This window comes from Bos indicus, chromosome 10, assembly GCF_029378745.1.
Source record: "Bos indicus isolate NIAB-ARS_2022 breed Sahiwal x Tharparkar chromosome 10, NIAB-ARS_B.indTharparkar_mat_pri_1.0, whole genome shotgun sequence".
In the NCBI taxonomy this organism is placed as follows: domain Eukaryota; kingdom Metazoa; phylum Chordata; class Mammalia; order Artiodactyla; family Bovidae; genus Bos; species Bos indicus.
In genome coordinates, this window is record NC_091769.1 from 25,534,607 (window position 1) to 25,551,339 (window position 16,733).

Below are 16,733 nucleotides of genomic sequence, written 5' to 3' on the forward strand. Positions count from 1 at the left end.
GCACCTTACACCCCTTAATGGTCTTACATAAGAGAGCAAAACTGAAGCTCAGATGATCCTTGATCTTGACACAAGCAGTAACACTAACTTACGAAGTTCTTTACAATGATGCTCTTCAACTTTTTATGTGCGTCGATTCTCGGCCTTTTGGCTAAGATCAAGTGTAAATTTTTTATGTGCAATTATCTGGGGACCTTGTTATATAGGTTCTGACTCAGTAGATTTGGGATGGAACCTGAGATTTTCATTTCTAACTAGCTGCCAGATGATTTTTATCCGTGGGTCATCCTTTAAATAACAAAGCTTTAGAATTTAGAGTTTACAAAGAACTCTCATATATATTGGTCATCACCCTCTCTGCAAGGTAAGATAGGTATTATAGTGACCCATTTTTAGTAAATGACTTTCAGAACAGTTGAGTGAATTGCCCAAAGTCATACAACATCATGAAGCTGAACACGAATCTTAGAACCTCTAGGGCCAAGGAAAATTCTCTGTTCTGTTCTAATTTAGATTAATCCAGTAGACCACTGCATTACCTACAAATACAAAGCACTTCCATTGAAAACCTACTTCATACCTACATAATAGAAAAGCTTCAACAACTTTGCTTGCTGAACAACCTTGAACACCAACATTGAACTTTGGTTGCTTCAACAACCTTGCTCTCATGCTCATTCTGTCTACTTATAAGAACTTCACTTGGCCCCTTACAAATTCCTATTTTCCCACTCCTCTCTCTAGGACCAAAGAAGAGTCACCACAACTACCTCAACCTCTTCAGTGAGACGCCTCACATACCCAGTCTCAAGCCTGTGTGCGCTCCTTTACTTGGTCCCGGTTGATGCTCCTAGAGAGTTAGGTACTGGAGGTTCCTTGGCTGGAAAGGTTTCTGAGCCTCTCTCCTCTTGGCTTCTGTTATTAGAGCACACAGCTGTAGGGGCTGGAGGCTGCAGGGGGTGAGGTTGAGTAACCCAGGTACTGACCCATCACTTTCTGACGCTGCAAGATGCTGAAACTTTCTGGCCTGATACCCAAATCATACCTCATTCTACGCTCCATTTAATGAGTCCAAACACTGGGAGCAGGGTTTCTCTGGGATTAGATGACCTCACACAGCCTGAAGTGTGAAGAGAAGCAAAGGGCAAGGAGCCTGGCCTCTTGGCCTTCGTCTCCACTCTCTGGTCCTATCTTTGCCACAAGTTATATAGTGAATGTGTCCCTTTTCCCTCTGTGGAGAAGCTAGGCAGCTCTTAAAGGCAAGAAACTACAACAGCAGAAGCTCCTCAGCCAATTTGGGCCTAGCACAGGCAACAAGCCAACCTCTAAACCCCAAACCCTAAACCCCCCAAGTAGCCTTGAGGCTCTCAGACTAAAGAATCTAGCAATCAAAGGTTCTAGGGATAATAATATTTACAGTTTTCCAGAGAGGAAAAGTCAGTAAGAAAAGAAGTAAGGAGGAGCTGACAAACTGTTGAAGAGAATGGCAGGGCCTAAGGTCTGACGGAAGAAACAGGAAGCTGGCAACTACTCTCTTTAGCGCCCTCTTAGCTACTGTGACTTAAGATCCAGACATCCAAAGATCTCTCTTCTCTCCACCCACAGCTAGGGCTCTGTTCGCCAAATACTTGCCCCGGAACCACACTAAAACAGCTCTCCAATGCCTTGGCAGCCTGAGCTTTGCCTGACCTCTGCAGCCTTTGTCACCCTCCTGGGTAGCTCACTGTATTTGTTTCTCTGCCTGTTGATTCTTTCAGCCTGACCACTCAGTCCTTCTAAGCCTCCCTCTGTGCTCCAGAACTTTTCGTGTGATTCAGGCCTCACCTGACCTTCCACATGCTAATGCACAGGAACCATTATTCCCAGACCACAGGATATACAACACTGAAGTAAAGAGATATTTACCTAGCAATGAAAAAGTATGTGAGTAGTAGAGTAGAATGAAGATTTGAAATATGTAGAATTGTATCATGTAATTAGTATGCCTATTCTAGGTATGTCATAAAAGTGGAATCCTACAGTATTTGTTCTAAGTGCTTTCCATTTTAAAGGATGTCTTTAGGTCCATCTGTGTTCTATCTTGTATCAGAATATCATGCCTTTTTTAAGACTGAATAATATTCCATTGTATCGCTATACCAAATTTTCTTTATCCATTTATCATTTGATAATTATTTGGGTTGTTTGTAAATTTTGGCTATCATGAATAATGCAGCTATGAACATTCATGTACAAGTTTTTGTGAAAACATGGCTTTTAATCTGAGACTTGAAGAAAGTGAAAGAATTAGGCAAGAAGAGCACGGTTAATGAGAGTGACTGTCAGGAATATAAGAAAAGATAGGACAAATAGCGAGAGGCCAGATCATTTAGATCTTTGTAAGGACTATGGATTTCATTCTAATCATAATGCCAAAGCCTGAATCAGAGCTTTACACGGACATGATCCAACTCGTGTTTTAATACTGTCATTGCTGCTGCTACATAGTGAATGGATTGTAGAGGGCAAAACACAGTAACCAGTTAAGGGGTGATCAGTCGGTTCAGTTGCTCGGTCACGTCCGATTCTTTGCAACCCCATGGACTGCAGCACACCAGGCCTCCCTGTCCACCACCAACTCCTGGAACTTATTCAAACTCATGTCCATTGAGTCAGTGATGCCATCCAATCATCTCATCCTCTGTCGTCCACTTCTCCTCCTGCCTTCAATCTCTCCCAGCATCAGGGTCTTTTCTAATTAGTCAGTTCTTGGCATCAGGTGACCAAAGTATTGGAGTTTCAGCTTCAACATCAGTACTTCCAGTGAATATTCAGGACTGATTTTCTTTAGGATGGACTGGTTGGATCTCCTTGCAGTCCAAGGGACTCTCAAGAGTCTTCTCCAACACCACTGTTCAAAAACATCAAGTCTTCGACGCTCAGCTTTCTTCATACTCCAACTCTCACATCCATACATATTACTGGAAAAATCATAGCTTTGACTAGACAGACCTTTGTTGGCAAAGTAATGTCTCTGCTTTTTAATATGCTGTCTAGGTTGGTCATAACTTTTCTTTCAAGGAGCAAGCATCTTTTAATTTCATGGCTGCAGTCACCATCTGCAGTGATTTTGGAGCCCCAAAAAAATAGTCTGTCAATGTTTCCTTTGTTTCCTCATCTATTTGCCATGAAGTGATAGGACCGAATGCCATGATCTTAGTTTTCTGAATGTTGAGTTTTAAGCCAACTTTTTTCACTATCCTCTTTCACTTTCATCAAGAGGCTCCTTCGTTCTTTGCTTTCAGCCATAAGTGTGGTATCATCTGCATATCTGAGGTTCTTGATGTTTCACCTGGCAATCTTGATTCTAGCTTGTGCTTCATCCAGTCTGGCATTTCTCATGATGTACTCTGCATATAAGTTAAATAAGCAGGGTGACAATATACAGCCTTGACGTACTCCTTTCCCGATTTGGAACCAGTCTGTTGTTCCATGTCCAGTTCTAACTGTTGCTTCTTGACCTGCATAAGGGGTAATAATAACCTGGATTAAGTTCAAAGCAGTGAATTTTGAAGATGTATTTGTCTCCTTCACTAGGTTTAAGTTTTGAAGAAAAAGAAACAACAATGAATTTAATAACCTTACTGACTTGAACAACTTTGGGATGAGTTTCACTAAACAATGTTTTCTTCAAGCATTTTCAGTGTTAAAGTTGTGCTTACAACCTGCAGTTTTGTGGAACTGCCATCTTCTTACCTATTCATCAATTTGGAATACAGTTAAACTTTCATGCAAGTTCTTTTTTTTTCTTCTTAGTGGAGAAGAGATTTTATTTTACTTATTTAGTTTTAGCTGCACTGGGTCTTTGTAGCTATGCCTGGTTTTTCTCTACTCATGGCGAGTGGGGGCTACTCTCTAGTTGCAGGGCACAGGCTTCTCAATGCATGGCCTCTCTTGTTGCAGAGCATAGGCTTTAGGTGCATGGGCTTCAGTAGTTGTGGCTCATGGACTTAGTTGCTCCGCAGCATGTTGAATCTTCCTGGACCAGGGACTGAACCCATGTCCCCTGCATTGGTAGGCAGATTCTTTATACACTGTACTTCCAGGGAAGTCCATGCAAGTTCTTTGTTATCAGTTAGCTCACAAACGATCTCTACCAGGAAGGACATTCATATTTAATTCATTTTGATTTAATGCATCTTATCTCCCTCTCATTAGGAAGATTCCCCTGGAGAAGGAAATGGCAGCCCACTCCAGTATTTTTTTTTTTAATTCTTGAAAGTATTTTACTTCAGGTTGAAAATGAACAGCTTCCACATTGTTCATTGGAAGACACACAATATTCACGAATACAATGCTGGTCATTTGAGGAAATGTACACACCTCAGTTTCTCCTTCATGATTTTCTTTTAGAAGGATACTGTTTACCAAAAAGAAATGTCAGTAGTACAGGAAAAACTATTTTCCCAGTAAATTTACAAAAACCTAAGATTCCCAATGGAATCAAGATTATCTCCCTGCTACCACCACCTTAATAATAATCGCGTGCTTATTGAAACACTAATATCTACACCCTAAAGAGTACACTTACTTTCAACAATGACTACTCCATGCTCTTGCCTCGGAAATCCCATGGTCAGAAGAGCCTGACAGGCTACAGTCCATCCAGTTACAAAAGGATAGGACACAACTTATTAACAAAACAACAACAATGCTTATCTAATAAGAACACATATGGGCTTTGGTGGTGGCTCAGTAGTAAAGGATCTGCCTGCCAGTAAGAGGAGACATGGGTTCAGTCCCCGGTCCGGGAAGATCCTACATGCTGTGGAGCAGTGAAGCCCAGGCACCACAACTATTGAGCCTATGCTCTGCAACAAGAGAAGTCACCCCAGTGAGAAGCCTGCACACCGCAATTAGAGAGTAGTCCCAGCTAACTGCAAGTAGAGAAAAGTTCATTCAGCAACGAAGACCTAGCACAGCCAAAAATGAATAAACAAAATTATTTAAAAAAAAACAAAATATTCATTAAAAAAAGAATACATACAACAGTCATAGCAGAAATTAATCCCTTTTAGATTAAAGGTGCCAAGTTCTTTCTCTTTTAAAAACAGACCTTAATAAGAAGACATACAGTAAATTCTCTGGTGGTTCAGTGGTTAGGACTCCACACTTTCACTGCCAAGGGCACAGGTTCAATACTTCATCAAGGAACTAAGATCCAGCAAGCTGTGCAGCAAGGGGGGAAAAAGACATACAGATGACCAATAGGCACATGAAAAGATGCTCAACATTGCTAATTATTAGGGCAATGCAAATCAAAGCTACAATGAGGTGTCACCTCACACCAGTCAGAATGGCCATCATTAAAAAGTCTATAAATAATAAATGCTGGAGACGGTGTGGAGAAAAGGGAACCTTCCTATAATGTTGGTGGGAATGTAAATTGGTACACTTACTACAGAAAACAGTATGGAGTTTCCCTAAAAAACTAAAAAATAGAGTTGTCATATGATCTAACAATCCTATTCTTGGGCATAAAGCTGAAAAAACTCTAATTCTAAAAGATCCATGCACCTCAATTGTTTATAGCAGCACTGTTTACAATAACCAAGACATGGAAGCAACCTAAATATCCATCAACAGATGAATAGATAAAGAAGATATGGTATATACACACAATGGAATACTACTCGGCCATAAAAAAGAATGAAATAATACCATTTCCAGCACCATGAATGGACCTGGAAATTATACTAAATGAAATGTCAGATAGAGACAAATATCATATGATATTGCTTATATGTGGAATCTTTTTTAAAGGATACAAATCAACTTACAGAAAAAGAAACAAATTCACAGACTTAGAAATCAAACTTATGGTTATCAAAGGGGAAAGGTGTCAGGGAGGGATAAATTGGGAGTTTGGTATTGACATACACACACTACTATATTTAAAACAGATAACAACAAGGACCTACTATACAGCACAGGGAGCTCTGCTCAATATTCTGTAATAACCTAAATGAGAAAATAATTTTAAAAAGAATGCTGCTGCTAAGTCTCCCAGGTGGCGCTAGTGGTAAAAAACCCACGTGCCAATGTGGGAGACAGAAGAGACACATGTTTGATCCTTGGGTCGGGAAGATCCCCTGGAGGAGGGCATGGCAGTCCACTCCAGTATTCTTGCCTGGGAAATCCCATGGACAGAGGAGCCTGGCGGGCTACAGTCCATAGGGTTGGAGAGAGTCAGACACGACTTAGTGACTAAACCACCACTATGTATAACTGAATCACTTTGCTTTATTCCTGAAATTAACACAACCATATATATGAATCAACTAAAGTCCAGGATAAAATAAAAATTTCAAAAAAAGCAATTGACCTTTTGCCTCACTGCACCCCTGAAAGTGAGATGGATCACCAGCAACTCTATGGAAACCACCCTTAGAAATATCACTCATGGTTCTCACTTTTGCCAAGTGTACTCAGACTGGGATAGCCTGACCCAAAAATATGGCCTCAATACATGCAGCCAGGGTTTATAACAATAGAAGAAGGAAAGAGGATTCATCAAGTTAGACTAAATGATTTTCCTTAAATAGATTATCCAAAACATCAACCCACTGGAATAAACATTAGTTCCTTGTACATAAAATTTAAAAATAAAATTTTAAACTACAATTATAAGTGTTTAAATATAAATGGAATACTTAATTGATTATAGAAATCTTTTTTTTTTAATTTACTATTATCCTCTCAATGGATCTGTCTTCCAAATATATGACTTCTTTTCCCTCAGTTATATAGAAGTATTTATGCTGGGAAAAAACATTGTTGAGCCTCTTCTTACTCTAGCACTCTACGAAATGTTGTGAACCAGGCAGAATGAATACAATATGGTCTCTATCCCTAAGGAACTCCCAGAGCAGCCAAAGAAACAAGTACCGGCTCCACCTTTGATAAAAGGTAAACTCTGGTAAGTGATATAATCAAGGTATAAACAATGTGCTGTGCTATTATGGAGAAAGGAAAGGTCACAGGTGACTCACATACAAGCAGGAACTTTAATGAGAACCTACAGTATTCTCAGGCTATTCCCAGAGCTGTGGCGTTATAGAAGGTGCATCAAAGCCCCAGCTTCCTCTCTGATGTCGATTGACTATTAGGTTGGAGTGACAAAGCTAATATACATTATAAAAAGCAGCAAACAATGTTCCATGTTAGACTGTGGGATACTAAAAGTATTGCAGCCTTCCAGAAGAGATAAAGACCCATAGAAGCTGGAGGAGTCAGGGAGGGCAGGAGGCCTCTGGGACAAGAGGAAGTACAGTGGTGGAAGTGACTCTGGGGCCAGAAGTTCGCCTGACCAAACCAAAAAGCGGGAGGAAGAGGCAGGACAGTAAGGATGAGTCCTCAGGCACTAGGGGAACTATACTGCACGTAGTAGCAAATCTCAGAGACAATGAAAGATTTGGGACAGACAAGGGACCTGATGTGTGTGATATTTAACAATTTGTAGGGTGGAGTAAAACAGGAAGGTGGTGGAGATGGGGTAGCTGCGAAGTAAGAAAATAGGGGTGAGAAGATTAGAGGTGATTCTTGACAGGGAAGTGTTGATGATCTGAACTAGGAAGCGCCTGTGGACACAGAGACTATTTCATCAGTATTTTATGAGACACGACTATGAGAAGTATTAATAAAAGGATAGATCTGCTGTTGTTGTTGTTTTGGTTTTTTCCAGGTTTCTAATTTTGTTTGTGTTTTTAAGGAAGAAGGAAAGTGGAAGAAAATTCTGATTAATTAATTGAACCAAGTGCCTTCAACAAAGGTTAAGTTGGGAGGCAAAACTGCTTTAAGGGAGAAGCAGTGGTTTAGATATGGTTTACTTGTGGTTAGATATGCTGATGTGCCTTCCCAGGTGACTCAGTGGTAAATAATCCACCTGCAGTGAAGGAGACACAGGTTTCATCCCTTGGTCAGGAAAGTCCCCTGGAGGAGGAAATGATAACCCATTCCAGTGGAGAATCCCATGGACAGAGGAGCCTAGTGGGCTACAGTTCATGGGGTCTCAAAGAGGTCCAACACGACTTAGCAACTAAACAAAACCAAACCAAAAAGATATGCTGTTATAGTGGGAGGGAATATCGGGTCACTCTCCTCCTCCAATCTCTCACCCCTTCCAATCCTAGGGACTCGTTGTCAAAAGACTTTTGTCAAGCCTAGCACCTATTATGACTGAGAATCAGATACTAAAAGGGCCAAAAAGGACCTTTCTTGGCAGTCCAGTGGTTAAGATTTCGCCTTCCAATGCAGGGTGTGCAGGTTCAAACCCTGGTCAGGGAGCTGGGATCCCACATGCTCACAGCCAAAACACCAAAACATAAAAAAGAAGCAACATTGTAACAAACTCAAGAAAGACCTTTTTTTTTTTTTTAAGTGCCAAATAAAAATGGTTGCTGGCCACCCAGTTCTACAAGGACTGAGTCAGCCACTGCAGTAGCTGACCTTCAACAGAGCCCAAAGGGAATTCAGGATGGAGCTCAGAAAGGAGGCACTCTATCCTCTGGGAAAACTGGCAGAATATCCTTCAGATTATTAGATATTTTCAAGAGAAAATTTTATGAACCCAAGTGCTTATATCTTTCCATACTTGGAAAGCACTGAAATCATGAACTAAGATATCTGTGCCCTCTGCCAAGACGTGTGCCTGATTGCACATACCTACCCTGTTCTCCAAGATCACAGACACACTGACCTTCCTTACCTCTTTGCAGCAGTTCCTCAGAGCTGCCTGAGAGGCTGTCTCCTAGGCTGCAGTCCTCAGTAAGTCCCTAAATAAAACTGAAACCCAGGAATTCCCTGGTAGTCCAGTGGTTAGAACTCCTTACTTCTGCTGCAGGGGGCCCAAGTTTGATCCCTGGTTTTGTTGTTTGTTGTTCATTCGCTAAGTCATGTCTGACTCTTTGAAACCCCATGGATTGCAGCAAGCCAGGCTTCCCTGTCCTTCACCATCTCCTGGAGTTTGCTCAAATTTATGTCCACTGAGTCGGTGATGCCATCCAACCGTCTCATCCTCTGTTTCCTCCTTCTCCTCTTGCCCTCAGTCTTTCCCAGCATCAGGGAATGCAAGCTAAACCAAAAAAGAATAAAGTGTTTCTACAATATCACCAGGCCCTCCCAAAAGAGTAAGAAAGACTCATATAATCCTCAATGCAAGTCAAAGACCAGAGCTTTGCTAAAAAGAAAGTAGAGTATCTTTAGTATAGATTCAGACTGTGCTGACTTAACTAATTAATAATGGTAATAATGAAAGACCCAGAGAGATGGGCTGACTTAACAAGTCAAGCCGTATAGGAATCAGCAAGCTCACAGCTCTCACTGGTAGGAAGATTGAATTTAAAGAACTCAGGATTGGACTTGAAGAATCCAGAAACTAAAGACTTCACTGGCAGGTCAAGAGTAAAGGGAGAACCCTTGGGGACACCCCTGTAAGGATTCTAGTCTTGAGATACCTTCCCTTGCATAGTGAAAAGGAAAATCCAGGCTAGCTAGAACTTCAGTTTTTCTCTCTCTTACGTTGTAATGCCCTTCTGAAATTGCCCTAACTTTCCAGTTAAGAACATCACAGGTCCTCTGCTGTATTTGTCCTGGGAAGTCTTACGGAATCAAGAAACAAGAGGAAGGAGATGGATCTGCCCATCCCTATTCCCTCCTAACTCCTGGAGAGAGAGAGAGAGACAACCTTGGGTGGGTGCAAGGGGACAGGAGGCACAGACTATCTCTAGTGGCAGCAGAAAGAATCACACCCCAGGAGCAGCCAGAGAGGATATATCAAAGACAGTGGAAGAAGCACCTTTTGGCTTCCTTTTGTAAATTAGCAAAGGCTGCCCCCTAGAAGGGAAAGGAAAGGAAGAGGAAAGCACCATCCAGCTTTGGGAAGATGCTGAATTTGTGGTGACAAAACATTCAGGTAGGAAATATCTACTGTGGAGTTGTGAGATGTGAGACTAGACCTCGTGTACCCATATTTGGATCAAATACAAAAAAAAAAAAACCTGACTCATCAACATAAAGATGATATCAATATTTTTTAAATATATGTGAGTGAAGTGAGTGAAGTCGCTCAGTCGTGTCCGACTCTTTGCGACCCCATGGACTGTAGCCCACCAGGCTCCTCGGTCCATGGGATTTTCCAGGCAAGAATACTGGAGTGGGTTGCCATTTCCTTCTCCAGCGGATCTTCCCAACCCAGGGATCAAACCAAAGTCTCCCACATTGCAGGCAGACGCTTTAACCTCTGAGCAAATACGAAATGCTAAACACTTCTAGGAGTGGCCTCTGCATGTTACAACTTTTCATCCTCTTTTGCAACTAAGCCCGCTTGGCAGGCTCTCACTCATTTCTCGCTCTTCTTGGCGGTAATTTCATACTGCTACCACCAGGTGGAGGTGTCCCACTGCTCTTCACTTACTATCAAAGACAAGACATTTGTGGGTGGGGACAGGGGTCAGGTTCTTTGGTTCCATTAGTTATACAAATAAGCACTTGCCTTCACGCCCAAGAGCGAAAAGAATTTGGAGAGTGCGCGTAAAAGGTCAGGCAGTGGCTGCCTCTTCCTCTCTTTTTGTTTTCTTAGTCGTTCGGTTTCCATGGGGATCTGTGTTTAAGCAGCAACTCTGAATCCATTTACTGCCCCTCAAGGCTTGGGGCTGAGCCCAGAGACTGGCTGTGAAGAATAGCAGGCGCTGGAATGGGTGGAAAGGAGGAGATTTATTTGCTAATTTGGACAGCAAAAGATGAAGACAGGTATAGAAGAAGGAGTGATGGGGTGAACCTTGGAATGGGGTGCACAGAGGAATGTAAAAGGCAAATAATGTTTCAGTTCAAATAAAATTTGGGGACATTAAAATCTTTTCCAAAACTCTTCAATTGTCTTCTTACCATAGACTATTTCAGCCCCTTATAATACCAAGTCCTCTCCTACCCCTATCCAAAAATATCAGCAGACCTGTGTCAGAACCTGCATGAGGTGCTTATGTGTCTTGTTCCAAAAGGACTCTGGAGCAAGAGAAGAGCACTTCAAGGAAAGACCATCCACTGTATTCCCCAGGTATGGTGTAGTGCCTGGCACATGGAAAGCTTTCAGTAAAATATTTGCTGAATGGATAAATAAATAAGTGAGTAATAAGAATAGGGCAGCTTTGGGAATTCCCTGGTGGTCCCAGTGGTTAGGACTCCATGCTCTCATTATCAAGGGCCTGGGTTCCATCTCTGGTCGGGGAACTAAAATCCAAGCCACAGGACAGCCAAAAAAAAAAAAAAATTTTTTTTTTAATGTGATAGTTTTAGTTTTAATTAATTTTACTTACCTCTAGCTTCAGGGCAAACTAAAGACGAAGAAAAAATGTCTTTTTGTCAAAATCATGAGGATGTGAATGTGTTTATTCAAAGATCAGTTGTGGGGTGGGAGGTGCTATTTTCTGCTTAATCAGAAAAAAGGAAAGTGTCTTACTAATAGCCCCTGCTTCTAGGAGTATTTGCATTTCCGTCAGTTTGGGCTATTATTCAGAATCCATTCACAGATAGCAGTTGATCTACATATGAACAGCTCTCTACTTGGTTTTCTCTGCTAATCAAGTTTTCTTTCCTAATGGCTTACCTTCCAGCCCCACCTTTCCATCTCGCTTTCTCTCTCACTACCCTGTTTAATTACCACTCTCTATAATTATCTAATTTATTTACGCATTTTTATTGCTTGTCACCTCCCACAGGTGACAAGCTCCTTGCTGCTTTCCTCACAGAGCCTTCGAGTCTAAATTTTAGAGTCTAAGTGCTCACGTCGTAACTTTTTAAAAAAAATTCCATTTTAGGTGAATTCTTCACAATTCTTTAATCTATTCACTCTCCTACCCTTCAATTGGAAGTGACCTTTCCTTCCTCTAAATGAGCACACATTTGATCTGCATTTCCTAGCACACTCACCACTTACTGTCTATGCAGGCCAGCATAATAATAATTGTAATCAAATGTAGTGATCTTGAAAGATTGGCCAGGCACTGGGCCAAATTCCTTGTTTTGTTAAACTTCTACCACAATCCTTTGAAACAGATACTATTAACCTCATTTTTATTTTATTTTGGTGCTGTTATATGGCTTGCAGAATCTTAGTTTCCCCAGCAGGGATTGAACCTGGTCTCTGGGCAGTGAAAGCTCTGAGTCCTAACCATTGGTGATTAGTCACCTAGTCGCTCAGTCGTGTCCGACTCTTTGTGACCCCATGGACTGCAGCCCGCCAGGCTCCTCTGTCCACGGGGATTCTCCAGGCAAGAATACTGGAGTCTTGCCATACTCTCCTCCAGGGGGTCTTCGCAACCCAGAGATCAAACCCAGGTCTGTACATTCCAGGCAGATTAACCACTGGACTACCAAGGAATTCCCTTAACCTCATTTTTGTGTGAGGAAACTGAGGCTAAGAAGTTAAGTAAAATGCCCCAAATCATGCAGCTGATAAATGGTAAAGGCAATTTAAACCCAAAAAATCACTCTGGAATCCATATAGTCTTTGGAATACAGACTGTGTTATAAGTAAATGTGTAAGAGTTTCAGCTCCATAATTCACAGCTGCATGACCCTAGCAATTTACTAACCTCTCTAAACCTCAATTTTCTGGTTGGTAAAATGGGGATAATAATATCTACCTCACAAGATCACTGCAGGACAAAGCATCACATGACCTTGTCACAAAAAAGTGGCCCATAAAGAATAGCTGCTCATAATGCTCATAAAGTAAGCATTACCTGTTCACCTGTTTCGTCTCCCATACCAAGTTAACAATTCTTTCAGAAAGATGCTTTTATTCTCTTTGCATTTTGTGACATCTAGCACAGTGTTTTATATACATTAACTAAACACCATGAATATCTGTTTAATATTGGGATGGGAGAGCGAGGGAGAGATGAAGGAATGGATGAATGGATGAATTAATGGACAATTTATTGCTGGTGACAATCTAAGTCAAATCTCCTTTCTTCTTCCCCTAGGACTTTACACATCCTCTATGAAATTTCCTCACATTGTATTATATATATGTACATGTATACTGTATTTATATATATATATATATATATATATATTTTTTTTTTTTAATACCACACTTATAGATGATAGTTTACTGATCAGGGATTGAACCCAGGCCACAGCAGTGAAAGTGCCAAGTCCTACCCACCGGACCACCAGGGAATTGTCTGTTTTTAATTTTCTTGTTTAACATCTCCCCTCTTCTATGTTGAGAAGTATATATTTTTTTAACTCTACTTGCTCCCTAAATGCAGGTCTGGTGAGTGAAATATTAAATGAACTTGATAAATGTTTGCTGAGAGTATAACTAGTTAGGAGGACTCACTTGGTCCTTATGTCCCAAAAGAAAGAAAGGATTTCTGTGGCTTGGGTGGTCAACAAAAGAGTCCGAAATGCAGTACTTGGATGCAATCTCAAAAATGACAGAATAATCTCTGTTCGTTTCCAAGGCAAACCATTCAATATCACAGTAATCCAAGTCTATGCCCCAACCAGTAACGCTGAAGAAGCTGAAGTTGAATGGTTCTATGAAGACCTACAAGACCTTTTAGAACTAACACCCAAAAAAGATGTCCTTTTCATTATAGAGGACTGGAATGCAAAAGTAGGAAGTCAAGAAACACCTGGAGTAACAGGCAAATTTGGTCTTGGAATACAGAATGAAGCAGGAAAAAGACTAATAGAGTTTTGCCAAGAAAATGCACTGGTCATAGCAAACACCCTCTTCCAACAACACAAAAGAAGACTCTACACATGGACATCACCAGATGGTCAACACCGAAATCAGATTGATTATATTCTCTGCAGCCAAAGGTGGAGAAGCTCTATACAGTGAACAAAAACAAGACCGGGAGCTGACTGTGGCTCAGATCATGAACTCCTTATTGCCAAATTCACACTGAAAATGAAGAAAGTAGGGAAAACCACTAGACCATTCAGGTATGGCCTAAATCAAATCCCTTATGATTATACAGTGGAAGTGAGAAATAGATTTAAGGGCCTAGATCTGATAGATAGAGTGCCTGATGAACTATGGAATGAGGTTCGTGACATTGTACAAGAGACAGGGATCAAGACCATCCCCATGGAAAAGAAATGCAAAACAGCAAAATGGCTGTCTGGGGAGGCCTTACAAATAGCTGTGAAAAGAAGAGAAGCTAAAAGCAAAGGAGAAAAGGTAAGATATAAACATCTGAATGCAGAGTTCCAAAGAATAGCAAGGAGAGAGAAGAAAGCCTTCCTCAGTGATCAATGCAAAGAAATAGAGGAAAACAACAGAATGGGAAAGACTAGATATCTCTTCAAGAAAATTAGAGATACCAAGGGGACATTTCATGCAAAGATGGGCTCAATAAAGGACAGAAATGGTATGGACCTAACAGAAGCAGAAGATACTAAGAAGAGATGGCAAGAATACACAGAAGAACTGTACAAAAAAGATCTTCACGACCCAGATAATCACGATGGTGTGATCACTCACCTAGAGCCAGATATCCTGGAATGTGAAGTCAAGTGGGCCTTAGAAAGCATCACTATGAACAAAGCTAGTGGAGGTGATGGAATTCCAGTTGAGCTATTTCAAATCCTGGAAGATGATGCTATGAAAGTGCTGCACTCAATATGCCAGCAAATTTGGAAACCTCAGCAGTGGCCACAGGACTGGAAAAGGTCAGTTTTCATTCCAATCCCAAAGAAAGGCAATGCCAAAGAATGCTCAAACTACCGCATAATTGCACTCATCTCACACGCTAGTAAAGTAATGCTCCAAATTCTCCAAGCCAGGCTTCAGCAATATGTGAACCGTGAACTTCCTGATGTTCAAGCTGGTTTTAGAAAAGGCAGAGGAACCAGAGATCAAATTGCCAATATCCACTGGATCATGGAAAAAGCAAGAGAGTTCCAGAAAAACATCTATTTCTGCTTTATTGACTATGCCAAAGCGTTTGACTGTGTGGATCACAATAAACTGGAAAATTCTGAAAGAGATGGGAATACCAGACCACCTGACCCACCTCTTGAGAAACCTATATGCAGGTCAGGAAGCAACAGTTATAACTGGACATGGAACGACAGACTGGTTCCAAACTGGAAAAGGAGGACGTCAAGGCTGTATATTGTCACCCTGCTTATTTAACTTCTATGCAGAGTACATCATGAGAAACACTGGGCTGGAAGAAGCACAAGCTGCAATCAAGATTGCCAGGAGAAATATCAATAACCTCAGATATGCAGATGACACCACCCTTATGGCAGAAAGTGAAGAGGAACTAAAAAGCCTCTTGATGAAAGTGAAAGAGGAGAGTGAAAAAGTTGGCTTAAAGCTCAACATTCAGAAAACAAAGATCATGGCATCTGGTCCCATCACTTCATGGCAATTAGATGGGGAAACAGTGGAAACAGTGTCAGACTTTATTTTTTTGGGCTCCAAAATCACTGCAGATGGTGATTGCAGCCATGAAATTAAAAGACGCTTACTCCTTGGAAGGAAAGTTATGACCAACCTAGATAGCATATTCAAAAGCAGAGACATTACTTTGCTAACAAAGGTCCATCTAGTCAAGGCAATGGTTTTTCCAGTGGTCGTGTATGGATATGAGAGTTGGACTGTGAAGAAAGCTGAGCGCTGAAGAATTGATGCTTTTGAACTGAGGTGTTGGAGAAGACTCTTGAGAGTCCCTTGGACTGCAAGGAGATCCAACCAGTCCATCCTAAAGGAGATCAGTCCTGGGTGTTCTTTGGAAGGAATAATGCTGGGGCTGAAACTCCAGTACTTTGGCCACCTCATGCAAAGAGTTGACTCATTGGAAAAGACCCTGATGCTGGGAGGGATTGGGGGCAGGAGAAGGGGACGACAGAGGATGAGATGGCTGGATGGCATCACTGACTCGATGGACGTGAGTTTGAGTGAAGTCCAGGGGTTGGTGATGGACAGGGAGGCCTGGAGTGCCGCAATTCGTGGGGTCGCAAAGAGTCGGACACGACTGAGTGACTGAACTGAACTGAACTGAACTGAATGTGATTTTATTGAGTTTATTTTCTAAGGTTATTTTCCAGTATCTTGTTGGGGGAGGGAATATTCCTTCTTCGATTTCAAGAAAAAAGTTAATAGTTGGGATTTCAAGCTGCGTGAATAAAGATGGACAGCTTAGAAATGGTGTGCATGGAAGGATGAGGAGGTTTGTAGTATAAGGATGGGAGTAGGTGATGGAAAGTACAACTCCCCTTGAATAACAAGCTTGTTTCTCCCAATCCTCCTTTTCTACTCTCTCTTTTCTCTCAGACTTTCTTCTTTTGGAAATATACACATATCCTGGTGACATTTATCCTTTGACCAAAGGATGGAACCAGAGGTCACTGAACCAGATGGTGCAAAGAAAGATCTAAACCTCATGGAGTGGAATTGGGTCATTAAGTTTATCCTCCCTCATCTCCAGTTCCTGCTCCAAATCCATTGATCCCCTCTCCTCATCTTTGTATATGCATTTTAAAAGACATATACCTTTATACCTGTCTCTGTGTATATATCAGTTTAGTTTAGTCACTCAGTCGTGTCCGACTCTTTGCAACCCCAGGCTTCCCTGCCATCACCAACTCCAGGAGTTTACTCAGACTCATGTCCACCGAGTTGATAATGCCATCCAACCATCTCATCTTCTGTCATCCCGTTCTCCTCC

At 41.4% G+C, this 16,733-nt stretch overlaps 1 long non-coding RNA gene across 1 annotated transcript in view; it reads right to left on the reverse strand.

Annotated features, from left to right (window-relative positions):
• Positions 1-2,210: 2,210 nt before the first annotated feature.
• The window catches only part of LOC139185219 (uncharacterized), a 32,466-nt gene continuing 17,943 nt past the window's right edge, over positions 2,211-16,733 (reverse strand). Inside the window, exons 2-3 of the long non-coding RNA XR_011568772.1 lie at positions 5,096-5,208; positions 2,211-3,500 (exon numbers count right to left, since the gene is read on the reverse strand). This is a non-coding gene — a long non-coding RNA (uncharacterized lncRNA). The remainder of the gene's footprint in view (positions 3,501-5,095; positions 5,209-16,733) is intronic.